Source organism: Euleptes europaea, chromosome 5, assembly GCF_029931775.1.
Source record: "Euleptes europaea isolate rEulEur1 chromosome 5, rEulEur1.hap1, whole genome shotgun sequence".
NCBI classification, from domain to species: Eukaryota; Metazoa; Chordata; class Lepidosauria; order Squamata; family Sphaerodactylidae; genus Euleptes; species Euleptes europaea.
This window is the reverse complement of record NC_079316.1, coordinates 112,476,338-112,490,065: the sequence shown is the minus strand read 5'-3', so window position 1 is coordinate 112,490,065 and position 13,728 is coordinate 112,476,338. Positions and strand designations below refer to the sequence as shown.

At 45.2% G+C, this 13,728-nt stretch overlaps 1 pseudogene; it reads left to right on the top strand.

The window, feature by feature from the left end:
• Nucleotides 1-265: 265 nt before the first annotated feature.
• Nucleotides 266-2,128, top strand: LOC130478400 (ankyrin repeat domain-containing protein 9-like; annotated as a pseudogene).
• The last annotated feature ends 11,600 nt before the right edge of the window (nt 2,129-13,728 follow it).

Sequence of the window (13,728 nt, the reverse complement as noted above, 5' to 3'; positions counted from 1 at the left end):
ACCCTCCTGGGTCTTCATTGACATCTAAGGGGTAGGCAGAGTTGCCAACTACCTGGGGAAAAAAATGCTGTCCCTTGGGCCGGTCACACACACTCAGCCTAGCCTACCTCAGAGGGAGGTTGTGGGGATAAAATAGAGAAAAGGCATATGTGTGAAACCACTCTGGCTTGCCTTTGGGGAGAAATGGGGTAAATCTTGGTGGTCCTTAAGTCGTGTTTATTGGATGTTGCTGTGCTATGGATGTGTAGACCAGATTAATCGTGGGATGAACGTAGAGGGATTTAGGCAGTTGGATGGGCATTCATGAGGCACCCCTTCTTTGTGTTTCCCCTGCAGATACTCCTTTCCCAAGTCCTCGGATCCTGAATGCCAACTCCAGAGGTGGTCAAAGTTTTAGACATTCACGAGAATAAACATACACAGACAGAGATATTATTAATCATGAGAATAATCTGAAATTTAGAGGATTTGGGGGAAAATTTGGCCTAACAGACCTGGAAACTGAACTTCAGCAGTTACTACAAGAAACTTACAACTTCAGGGAAGAATTTCTTTAGACTGAAAAAATATTCAGGAATAACTCAGTTTACTCAAATGTAACCCTTTTTCGGTTCTTGTAGGCTATCTGGGCTGTGTGACCGTGGTCTCGGTATTTTCTTTCCTGACGTCTTCAGAGAAGTAACACTGAAGGACAGTGTCTCTCAGTGTCAAGTGTGTAGGAAGAGTAATATATAGTCAGAAGGGGGTTGGGTTTGAGCTGAGTCATTGTCCTGCAAAGTATTAAAGGTAATGTGCTAATACATGGCCAAAGTTATTTCGTGGAATGTAATTGGTTTAAATGAAAAAGTGAAAAGAGGACGGATTTTTAATTTTTTACAAAAGCAAAGGTACTCTTTAATATGTTTGCAGGAAACCCAAAAAATACCTAGAAAGAAAAACTTTGGGGCAAACTTTCATTGCCTCATCGAACACAAAGACTAAAGGACTAGTTATCTATGCACATACTTCATTTGCCCCAGAATTTGTATATAAAGATGAAGAGGGCAGAATACTTATAATAAGAGCTAAAATCTTAGGCCAAAAAACACTGGTGGTAGGGATCTACGCACCAAATGAGGGAAAAGCACAATTCTATAAACAGCTTCATGATATTTTATTACAATATGCTGAAGAACAAATATTGCTACTGGGTGACTTTAATGGAGTTATAGATTGTGCGATGGACAAAAAAACAAAGGCCAAAGATGACAAAGAAGGCTGCCTTCTGAAAACATTTTTTCAACTTACTGAGGAATTCAAAATTCAAGATATTTGGAGAACAATTAATACATCATCGAAAGAATATACCTTTTATATACCATGGAATATTTTACTGAGAGGAAAATGCCAGCTTGAGGACATTTTCCCCTTCAGGAGCCCTGCTGTATGCAGTGGTGCACAACCACCTGCCTTATGCCCAGCATCTGCTGTCTCATTTTCCAGAGGAGGCTCTCAAAGTCCCTGGAGAACATTTCTGCTGCTGCCTCTGCCCCTCACCTGGTCATGGCTGTTACGTATGACCGGAGAGTCATTTTGGGGTTGATCATCAGCATTGCACACAGACTGCCAAGTTTGAACTCCTACATCAACCAAGCCGGCTGCTTTCACCTGGAGGACGATAAGACCCCTCTGCATCTCGCCTGTGAGCTCCTGAGGTCTGAGACAGTCCACATCCTCCTGGGAAATGGGGCCTCTCCCAGGATAGAGGACAGTAAAGGGCTCACCCCGCTGGTCATCCTGGAGCACATGTGGGAGTCCAGAGTCAACGTAGCCTCCAAAAAACTCCAAAAAACTCTGCCTTGATTACCTCTTGCTATTCATGCCGAATTCCCGGTTCAAGATGCACAAGTTTCTACATGAACATTCAGAGCACTGGACACTCCTGCTAGGGGAGAACAAGTTCAACAGCCTGGTGGGCAACATTCCTGCATCCTTTTACCTGCAAGCTATGCAAACTATTCTCCAGACTCTCCCGCCCTCTCAATTTCCTAAAAGCGTCCAGGCATTCGCTATACCTCAGGCACTAAAGCCCTTGCCTTGTATGGGCAAACAGCATCCAACAAAAAATATGGTAAATGGCTTTCCATAATCTTTTTTTAAAGTCATATTTACAATTTCAATGTCATGTTTACTTTTTTTTAAATGTCATATTAACTTTTTCACAGTCAGGATTTTCAAAGTCACTTCAGGTTAGATCAGGGGTGGGGAACCTTTTTCCTGCCAAGGGCCATTTGTGCATTTATAACATTTTTCGGGGGCCATAACCAGGTGTAGATCTCCTGGGGGGGGAGACTACGGTTTCCAGGTCTCCAGCCACCACCTGGAGGTTGGCAACCCCAGGGGAGACCATGCAGAGAAGGCCTGGAGGGCGCCCCCGCTCCCTCATCCTCCCCCCCACTCCCAGGCGGGAGGGCAGCCAGCGGTAGGCCTGAGAAAATGAGGCGCCAGGAGGCAGCCGATCCACAGGGAAGGAAGAGAGGAAGGAAAGAAAACAGAGAAAGAGGAAAAGGGAGGGAGGGGAAAAGAGAGAGAAAGGGAGAAAGAAATGGAGGGAGGGGGAGAAAGAAAGAAAAGGACGGAGGGAGACAGACAAAGAGACAGAAAAAGAGGGAGAGAGGGAGAGAAAGGAGAGTGGGACCAGGCCCCAACCTCCATGCCTCCCCCCCCCACACCCCCAGCCCTGGAGCTCCCAAGGGCCGCAGAAAATGTCCTCTGGGGCCGCATACGGCCCCCGGGCCTGAGGTTCCCCATCCCTGGGTTAGATGATCAGTCCTGGAACCTTCGAACAGACGTGGTGGGTGGGGAAGCTTAAGGCAGCAGCTCACAGATTTGCATTTGTCCTATATTAGCTGCTGTTTAATTCTAGCGGCACTTAAACATGCAAGCTAAATTTCATGAGTGCAGTTCCAATTATAGGCCATTCATAAAGAAATGTCATCGGACTTGAGCGTGTTAATATATACTTAGAGGTTTAATCATACTTGCATTTTAGTATCTGCTTCCAGCGTGAGATAAGCTTAGAGATTCTACCAAGTAAATGAAAACCACCCAAATGCACCTGGCAGGGTCAAAACAACTGCTCAAGTAGCTCTGTGTGCTTCAAGCAGCTCTGGGATCTTTTTTCTCACACAGGACCCCTCACCTCATCATGGTCAATCCATTTTGGAACTCAGGGCCATTTCAAACATGGGGGAGCGCTATTGTGGGTCACAAAGCCCAACAGGGAGGAGCGAGTTCGTGGCCTAGTATGCCTACCTGGATCCAGGCCCTTGTGTCAGGCTGTGAAATTATGTACTATAGTATGTGTGTTACTGCAGCATGCTTTGAGAGGGACTCTTCTTGCAGAATGTTCTGCTAATTCAGTGGGTGCAAAATCAAGCTTTTAATGGTTTTTACTGGTTTTAATGTTGTTACCCACCCTGAGCCCGGCTTCGGCTGGGGAGGGCAGGATAGAAATTCAAAGTATAAATAGGTGTAGGTGGGCTGGTCTTGGTTCTGCCCCAGGGCCAGCCATCTGAAAGAGACATCTTGGTATAAGGGGGATTGGCCTTTCTTCAATGTTGACTGCTGAAAATAAGAAATTTCATTTTGACAGGAAATATCTGCAGCAGGCTAGGGAAATGTGTGCATGCGGAGCTACATGCAACACTGAGGTTGTAAAAAAGGGATGGAGGATGTAAAAAGGAGCGACGAAGGAATTCCCATGGGCTGAGCAAATCTCATTCTCCTTAGTGATTTTCTCCTAATGTTAAGACTTTAAATGGGCAGGATGGGGGAGGGGATATACGTAGGATGAGCATGAGAGAGCGTTCTTGGATCTGAGTGCCAAGAAGTGGAAAGCAAGATACGTTTCTGTGGAGAGATGACGGACTCTTTGGTCTCTCCTTTCATCTCTGTAGGTCTGGTTTCAGAACAGGACAGCCAGGCGTCCTGCTCAAAGGAAAGAAGGTGGACCAGATGCCAGACAGTCAAATCAGCAGATGGCCCTCACTAGGTCTAACCCAGTATATGGAGACCCCACCCTGGGAGGACAGCTGTATGCCCACATTAGTCAGTTTCAGTCTTCTTCTTTCCAGTGTTCCCACATGGCGTGTAGCCCAGCTCCACAATACAGACCTTTTCAGGCCCAGAACTCCCCGATGCCACCGCTACACACTTCTTCCATAGATTCAGGGATCGGAATCACCCCACCTCCACCTTTCCCCCATCTTCATCAAGCTGTGCCCCAGCAAGTCCCTCATTTTGTCTAGTGGCCACAGTTTATGCAAGGACTTAGCTATGGGACCCTGCTTCCGGATCACACATCATTCCATCATTCATTCACCAGGTGAAAGCTACTAGGTGCGAGAGCATCATGTCCTCAACTCCTTCCAGAGACACCCCCCCCCCAGGACACTGACATTTATTGGACTTTTTCTGTACTCTGTTGGCTCAGGCTGAAGTACAATCTAGTGGTGATACCCCCTGGTTTAATGTCTATGGCAGTTTCACTGATGAATGGCTGGACAATTCATGTCAATGCCAGTTGAAAGAGGAAGTTGGTGCCTTGGTTAGAGGGCAATGAACTCCACATACACAGCCATTCGGACACCACATTGTAACCTGGGAAGTCAGCAGTATTCAACTCCAGAGGTGGCCAAAGAAGAAAGAGGACTACGTTCACCAAACAGCAGACGGATATTCCTGTGAGGGCGTTTGATGGGAACAGATACCCAGGTTTCAACAAGTGGGAGGAGCTGGCATGAAGGATCTGGGCACCCGAAAGCCGAGTCCACGTAAGTAGGGGGGTGATTCCTTGGTATTCCTGTCTCCACTTTATCTCTGTGTGTGTTAAATGGGCAATGAATGGTTGCCTGTTTCAGAAGGGTCTCCACCCAGAATGGAGGTCTAAAGCCTTGAAATTGAACCTGCATTTTTCTACAATTGTATGAAAAGAAATATTATTTTTGAGCATGTGCACCATGGGTATTCAGGAGAGGCTTTCAGATTGGAGGGTGTCCCTTCATTGTGGTTCTAGTGCACATGACCGAAGACCTGACATTCCCTGGGGGGTGGGGGTTGTGGGTGTCCCAGGATTACTGTGGCACATGGCAGCCAGGAGGCAGGAAGGCCGGAGATGTGGGTCACCTGAGGGTGCCTGTAGCTGTAAAATATTTGTGGCAAAGCTCTATCAATGGCGACTTGCTAAGAGAGGGAAATGGAACCTCCATGTTTATAGTCAGTGTACCACTGAAGGATAGTTGCTGTGGAGAAGTTTACATCGGGACCACAAAACGCAGCATACAAACAAGGATAAAAGAACATGAAAGATACTGCAGACTGGGCCAACCTGAGAAATCAGCAGTGGCTGAACATGGACTGACACAAACAGGACACAGGGTCTTATTCCAAGACACTGAAAGACTGGACAATTCTACCAACTATTTTGTCAGATTGCACAGAGAAGCCATTGAAATTCATAAACATCAGCACAACTTTAACAGAAAAGAGGAGAGTTTAAGAATGAATAAGGCTTGGCTTCCTGTTCTAAAAAACCTCTAGACTAACAAAGACAACATTCAACAATAGCCATGCAGATTAGCTTTGGATTACACACATTAACAGATCACTTCAGGATACAATGGTTCCATATTAACATACCATACCATCATTAGCACATTATCTTGATACTTACAGGACAATGATTAGCACATTACTTTTGCAGGACAGTACTCAGCTCAAACCCAACCCCTTTCTGACTATATCTTCCTACACCCTTGACACTGAGAGACACTGTCCTTCAGTGTTACTCCTCTGAAGATGCCTGCCACAGCTGCTGGCGAAACGTCAGGAAAGAAAATTCCAAGACCACGGTTACACAGCCCGGATAACCTACAAGAACCAGCTAGTTGCTGTGTTTGCTAAGCAAGGGAAACCACATACCCAGCATCTTTTGTTGCCCAATCATGAATGCAACTTAGTCCGACTGAGTTTCTTTGCTGTGCTATGGATGTGTAGACCAGATTAATTGTGGGGTTGTCACTGGGGGAATCAGGCAGCTGGATGGGCAGTCATGAGGCACCCCCTCTTTGCATTTTCCCTGCAGATGCCTTTTCCCCAGGTCTCAGGGGCTGAATGCTAACACCAAGGGTGGCCAAAGGAGGAAGAGGACAACCTTCACTCAGCAGCAGCTGGATGTCCTGGTGAAGGCATTTGAGGAGGACAGGTATCCAGGAATTGACAAGCGGGAGGAGCTGGCTGCAATGATTGGGGCACCCGAAAGCCGAGTCCACGTAAGAAGGAGGTGCTTTCTTGGTATTTATGTCTCTCTTTGATGTGGGTGTGTGTATTAATTGTGAGATTTGAATGGTTGCCCACCTCAGGAGGTTCTCAACCCAAAATGGGGGTCTTAAGCCTTGAAATGGAACCTGCATTTTTCTACAACTGAATGAAAACAAGATTGTTTCTGAGCATGTGCACCCTGAGTTTTCAGGAGAGGCTTTCAGATTCAAGGGTGTCCTTCCCACGTAGGTGTGAGAACTTCTGTATCTTTTTCAGAAAGGTCATCATAGGGTCCCCTGTGGGGCAGACCCAGAAATGCCCAGAAAGATTCCCCCCAAATCAGGGAACCTCTGCCCCCTAGGTGTAGGTGGGCTGATCTTGGTTCTGCCCCAGGGCCAGCCATTCGAAGGAGACATCTTGGTATAAGGGGATTGGCCTTTCTTCAATGTAGACTGCTGAAAATGAGAGACTTCGTCTTGATGGAATATCTGCAGCAGGCTAGGGAAATGTGGGCCTGTGGAACTACATGCAACACTGAGGTTGAAAAAAGGGATGGAGGATGTAAAAAGGAGCGACGAAGGAATTCCCATGGGCTAAGTAAATCTCATTCTCTTTAGTGATTTTATCATTTTGAGACTTTAAATGGGCAGGAAGGGGAAAGGGATATATGTAGGATGAACATGAGGGAGTGTTCTTGGATTTGAGTGCCGAGAAATGAAAAGAAAGACAGGTTTCTGTGGAGAGATGATGGACTCTTTGCTTCTCTCCTTTCCTCTCTGTAGGTCTGGTTTCAGAACAGGACAGCCAGGCGTCCTGCTCAAAGGAAAGAAGGTGGACCAGACGCCGGACCATCCAGCCAGCAGAATGCCCCCACAAGGCTGAATTCAGCAGATGGAACCCCAACTCGGGGAGGAGTTGTACAAAATTTCTATGTACAAAAAAGCCAATTCCAGGCCTCCTCTTCCCAGGCTCCCCACATGGTGTATGGTCCAGCTGCATGACCCAGTCCTTCACTTGAGTGGGGATCGAAGCTTGGGTTTCCCAGATCCTACTCCAACACTCTAGCCACTACACTACACTGTCTGTCATATAAAAATCCCCCCTGATGCCTTAAGTTGGAGGGGGTGGGGGGAAGCAAGCGACATAAGGAAAAAGGAACCCAAGCTTAACAAAGTTGGAATTTCAAAACTGTAACTAACTCAGGATTGCTTTGAGCATTATTTTAAACAGAGAAGTAAGGTTCAGGGTGGGGGTGTCCAAGCATTTTGAGCACACAGAAACCTTTGCACTTCTCAAACAGGGTGGTGCAGAGGGACAAAATGGGGACTCCTGGTTTAGGGTCTATGTCAGTTTCACTGATGAATGGCTGGACAATTCACGTCAATGTCAGTTGCAAGGGGGAAGTTGGTGCTGTGAGCCCTCGCCTGGGACGATCCCATAAACTGAATTCAGCCGACAGCAGCCCAACGAAAGCAGATTTATTGAGAAAAATCAACAGGTGAAAGAGGCTTATTCAGAGTCAAGGATACTAGTGAAAACCAAACTAACAGTACACAGTTTAAGTAGAGAAACAATGTCAGGGTAACCCCAGTCACCATGGCAATTCCCCTCCCTGGAGCACCCATCGGGATAGTCTAAACATGTCGAAAACAGGATAGCACTCGGCCTTGGCCATGGCACCTGGGCTTCACCACAACATTCCACTCTCAGGCCATGCCTGACAATGCCATTGTCTGGCCATGCCTGACAGGTGCCTTGGTTAGAGGGCAAAGAACTCCACTTACACAGCCATTCGGACACCTCAGTGTAACCTGGGAAGTCAGCAGTACTCAACTCCAGTGGTGGCCAAATAAGAAAGGGGACTAAGTACTGCAAACCCTGCCAGGCACTGGAGCGAGCAGAGTGCCCCCAACATTCGAACTCTACCTGATGGCTCCTTGGCATCGGGCGGGCAATGGTCACCCGGAAACCAGTTTTGTGCACCCAGGGGCCACCACAAGGCCTCGGGTTTCCAAACAGCAGGGAATCAAGGCAACTACTTCCAGGCTTCCCAGGTCCTACATGGCCCAACTCTGCAGCACTTTCCAGCTTTCCCCAATATTGGCAACACCCCGCCTCCAGCTACCACCTCTACAAATCAAGGACTGCCACAGCAAGCCGCTCCTCCTGTCTTGTATGGACACCCCATGCAAGGAAGTCACCACCACACCTCTCTGCCTGAGCTGACAGATGAAGACCTTACAATTCTTCATTTTATGGACATAAGGACTACACTACACTGTCTGTCACATAAATATTCCCCCTGATGCCTTAAATTGGAGGGGGTGGGGGGAGGCAAGCGACATAAGGAAAAAGGAACCCAAGCTTAACAAAGTTGGAATTTCAAAACTGTAACAAACTCAGGATTGCTTTGGGCATTATTTTAAACAGAGAAGTAAGGTTTAGGGTGGGGGTCTCCAAGCATTTTGAGCACTCAGAAACCATTGCTCCTCCCGTCTGGTGGCCATGTTTGAATTTAAGACTGGTCATAGCAAGCATGCAGATTGCTGTAATCTGAGTGACAGCCAGATGACAGCTGGTGTCACATGACTGCTCATGACTTAGCAGTAAATCTGCACTGAACTGGATTAAACAGGATGAGATCTGACCACTGGGTGGCTAACTGTTGATTTGGCTGCTGGACAGGGCCAGAAATGTATATATGTTGTACAGAACTTGTATAGGTGTGGTGTGTGGATTATTGGTTGCTAAGCGGAGCACTTTGACACTGTTAATAAAGAGCACTTATTTATATGTGCTGAGTCTGCTGTGATTACTTGTCTATTGAGCTGTAAGCGCTTCTTAACAAACGCCAATAGGCCATAGCTCATGCAATGACAGCAATGGGACCCCGCTTCTGGATCTCACAGAGGAAGATCTCTCCATTCTTCATTCACCAGGTGGAAGCTACTAGGTGTGACAGCATCATGTCCTCGTCTCCTTCCAGAGCCCCCCCCCCCGGACACTGACATTTATTGGATTTTTTCTGCACTGTGTTGCCTCGGGCTGAAGTACAGCAGAGCCAGGCGTCCTGCTCAAAGGAAAGAAGGTGGACCAAATGCCAGAAAGTCAACTCAGCAGACAGTCTTCACTAGGTCTAATCCAGTATAAGGAAACCCCACCCTTGGAGGACAGCTGTATGCCCACATTAGCCAGTTCCAGTCCTCTTCTTCCCAGGTTTCCCACATGGCTTACAGCCCAGCTCCACAATACAGACCTCTTCAGCCCAGAACTCCCCGATGCCACCACTACGCACTTCTTCTGTAAGTTTGGGGATCGGAATCACCCCACCTCCACCTTCCCCCCAACTCCATCAAGCTGTGCCCCAGCCGGTCGCTCCCCCGCCTGGTGGCCACAGCTCATGAAAGCACTTAGCGATGGGAACCCGCTTCTGGATCTCACAGAGGAAAATCTATCCATCCTTCATTCACCAGGTGGAAGCTGCTTTAGGAGCTGGAGGGGTTGTGATCTCCCCCCCCCCCCGAGCTTCCAGTCATAAAGCCATTTCCCAATTTTTCTATGTTCTTGGATGCCTGGAAATCTGTCTCTTTTTCAAGCAAGACAATCTGCTTCCCAATAAATTAACTTCCATGCTCTGCCATAAAAGCTATAGTAGGCTAGCCTACCTCACAGGGTGGTTGTGAGGATAAAATGGAGAAGAGGCGAGTGGGTTAAGCCATTCTGGATCCGCGCTAGGAGGAAACAGGGGTTATAAATGAATTTAATAAGGTTGGAACTTAGGTCGTGTTTATTGGATGTTGCTGTGCAATCTAGTGGTAATACTTCTGTCCTCCACCAGATGCAATTGATGACGCTTAAAAAAAAAAAAACGGAATTGAAAGTATTTCCACCTCTGTACCACTTGTCTATTGTTCTTTCCTCAGGGGCATCCTAGAAATTTCCACGGTAGTGTGGGGTCTTCCAGATATTCATCTGACTCTCTAACCTCTACACTACACTGGCTGTCCGATAAAAATTCACACAGGTGCCTTAACGTGAAGTCAGGGGAAGGGGGCGGGGAGAAGCCCCATGTGGAAGCAGGAACCCTAATATAAGGGACTAAGGTCCTTAAGTTGTGTTTGTTGGATGTTGCTGGGCTACTGAGGAGTCAGCCAAACGGATTTGGGAGAGAACGTAGAGGTCCGACGGGTCCTCAGGAGGCAAAACCTCTTTGTGTTTTCCCTGCAGACGCTGCTTTTCAGGTCCCTCAGTGGCCGAATACTAACCCCAGAGGAGGCCGCCGAAGGAAGAGGACCGCATTCACAAAAGAGCAGCTAGATGTTCTGGTGAGCGCGTTCCAAGTCAACCGCTATCCGGGGATCGACACAAGGGAGGATCTCACCAAAAGGATTGGGGCACAAGAAAGTCGCATCCAAGTAAGTCAGGAGTGCTTCACTGGAACTCCTCTCTTTTATCTAGCTGGGTACGAACACTGTCCTTAGATAATGGTTTATGAACTGAATTAAAATGAATTATCCCACTGCAACAATTTGTCTCTTGTTTTTTGCTCAAGGTCTCCCAACAAAATTCTATGGTAGATTGGGGATTGAAGCTTGGGTTTCCCAGATCCTATCAGTAATTAAGGAAATCTATAAAGACAATTTTGCCACTGTCTGGCTAAATGATGGACTATCCACTGAATTCCCTATAAGGAGAGGAGTGAAGCAAGGATGCCCCCTGGCGCCCCTATTGTTTATTCTGGGCATTGAGATCTTAGCAGATAGAATCAGAAATGCTGCTAGAATACATGGTTATAAGATAGAGAAACATGAACTGAAACTGAATCTTTATGCAGATGATATTCTTATGGTAATTTCCAACCCAACAGATGGAATAAGGGAATTTAGAACTATTCTAAAAGATTCTGAAATATATTCAGGCTTGGGAATCAACATGAATAAGTCTGAAATGATGTATTTTGATGTGTCTAAAAAAGAACAGACGGTAATAAATGGGATGACAGGAACTAAATCAGGGTTAAAGAGAATAAAATCTTTAGGAGTGACAATTCCCAAAAATATGGATAAAATATATGAGAAGAATTATAAGCAGGTTTGGAAAAAAATTCAAAAAACATTAAAGGAATGGAGAAATAAGAATTTAGGAATATCTGACAAAATAAAAGCGGTAAAGATATTTATTATACCAAAATTAATGTATTTATTTCAGGTTTTACCAATTGTAATAAACCAGAAATACTTTAAATTATGGAATACAAAGATTAAAAATTGGGCATTTGGAGAAAAAAGTCTAGAATCCAGAATAAATATTATACAACCCACAAGAGGAATTAGGATGGGGATTACCTAATTTGGAATCTTATTTTGAAGCTTTTCAGTTGAAATCACTAGTAGAGCTTGGAGGAGACATAAGAGAGAAATGGATGTTAATCGAAGATGAAATCAATAAGGGATGGGGTAAGAATGGTATTTTTCCCAGTAATATTTTTGCAGCTTGGAAAAATAGTAGTGGTCCTACGAAATTGGCTCTGAAGGTTTGGAAGAAATGGTATAGTAACATGATGCCAAAGTTCTCAACATGGGAACCTTTGGAATCTTTATCAGAGGGGGAATCTGATCAGAATGGGTAGAATATGTTAAAGCGAAAGGGTTTTTATAGGATTAAATATAGGTCTGACTCAAATTCACAGTTGTTGTCAATGCAGGAGACTCTAGGAAAAGTAGGGAACAAAACCTGGCTAAAAATACAAGGTTTATATAATAAATTGAAACAAAGGAAGTATGGTGAAGGATTGAAAAAAGAAGGGAAAATAGGGAAAATATTTGTTAAAGCCCAAAAGTCAAAGAAAGGACTGGCGGGACTGATTTATAAAGTGTTGGTATCAGATAAAGGTTTTATGATAAAAATAATACATGGTAAATGGCAAAAGGAGAAGGGTTTTACACAATATGAGATTGAGAAGTTAATGAAGGGGGTTAAGAATATCAAAATGGGGAAATTTAAGGACTTACATAGAAAGTTTATTCTAAAATGTTATAGGACACCAGCACAGTTGGCCTATATAATGGGGGGAAGGAGCCCAGTCTGCTGGCACTGTGAAGTAAATAAAGGTTGGTACTCTCATGTGTGGTTTGAATGTTTGAAAGTTAACTCATTTTGGGACTTGATATTGAGGAAGATGGAAAAGCTTTTTAAAATGAAATTTAAACTGGACATAGATGTGTTGTTTATGGGAGCCGTTGGAAATCAGAAGATTATCGGAAAATATCAGGACTTCCTCAAAGCTACTTTTTTGGCGACACAAGCAACAATAGCAAAAGGATGGAAAGATGGTAATAAATGGACTTTGGAATGTTGGAACAATTATTCATGCGAATATATACAATCAGACATAGTCGCAAACCTTACTAAGGACTTATCATGGGATAGTAAAATAAAGGGAATAAAGGACAAGTGGTCTCTGTATACAGAATGGGTAAAAAGCGGGGAAGCCAACCCTAACATAATCCAGAAACTGAAAAATCTGTGCTCCTGGTTAACGATTCTGTTATGAAATTGTTTTCGGGGGTAGAGTGGGGGGAAGGGGGGAGATAAAGAAAAATAAGGAAATTTGTTGTTGATTAAATTGTAAAGGATTGTATCGTTGAATAAAAAATTTACTACAAAAAAAAAAAAAAAAAAAAGGACCGCATTCACAAAAGAGTAGATAGATGTTTTGGTGAGCGCGTTCCAAGTCAACCGCTATCCTGGGATCGACACGAGGGAGGATCTCGCCAAAAGAATTGGGGCACAAGAAAGTCGCATCCAAGTAAGTCACGGGGTGCTTCGTTGGAACTCCTCTCTTTTATCTAGCTGTGTATGAACACTGTTCTTAGATAATGGTTTATTTACTGAATTAAAATAAATTATGCCACTGCAACAATTTGTCTCTTGTTCTTTGCTCAAGGTCTCCCAACAAAATTCTATGGTAGAGTGGGGATTGAAGCTTGGGTTTCCCAGATCCTACTCCGACACTCTAGCCACTACACTACACTGTCTGTCACTTAAAAATTCCCCCTGATGCCTTAAGTTGGAGGGGTGGAGGGAGGCAAGCGCCATAAAGAAAAAGGAACCCAAGCTTAACAAAACTGGAATTTCAAGACTGTAAAAAACTCAGGATTGCTTTGGGCATTATTTTAAACAGAGAAGTAAGGTTTAGGGTGGGGGTCTCCAAGCATTTTGAGCACACAGAAACCTTGGCACTTCTGAAACAGGGTGGTGGGCAGAGGGACAAAATGGGGACTCCTGGTTTAGGGTCTATGGCAGGTTCACTGATGAATGGCTGGACAATTCACGTCAATGTCAGTTGCAAGGGGGAAGTTGGTGCCTTGGTTAGAGGGCAAAGAACTCCACATACACAGCCATTCGGACACCTCATTGTAACCTGGG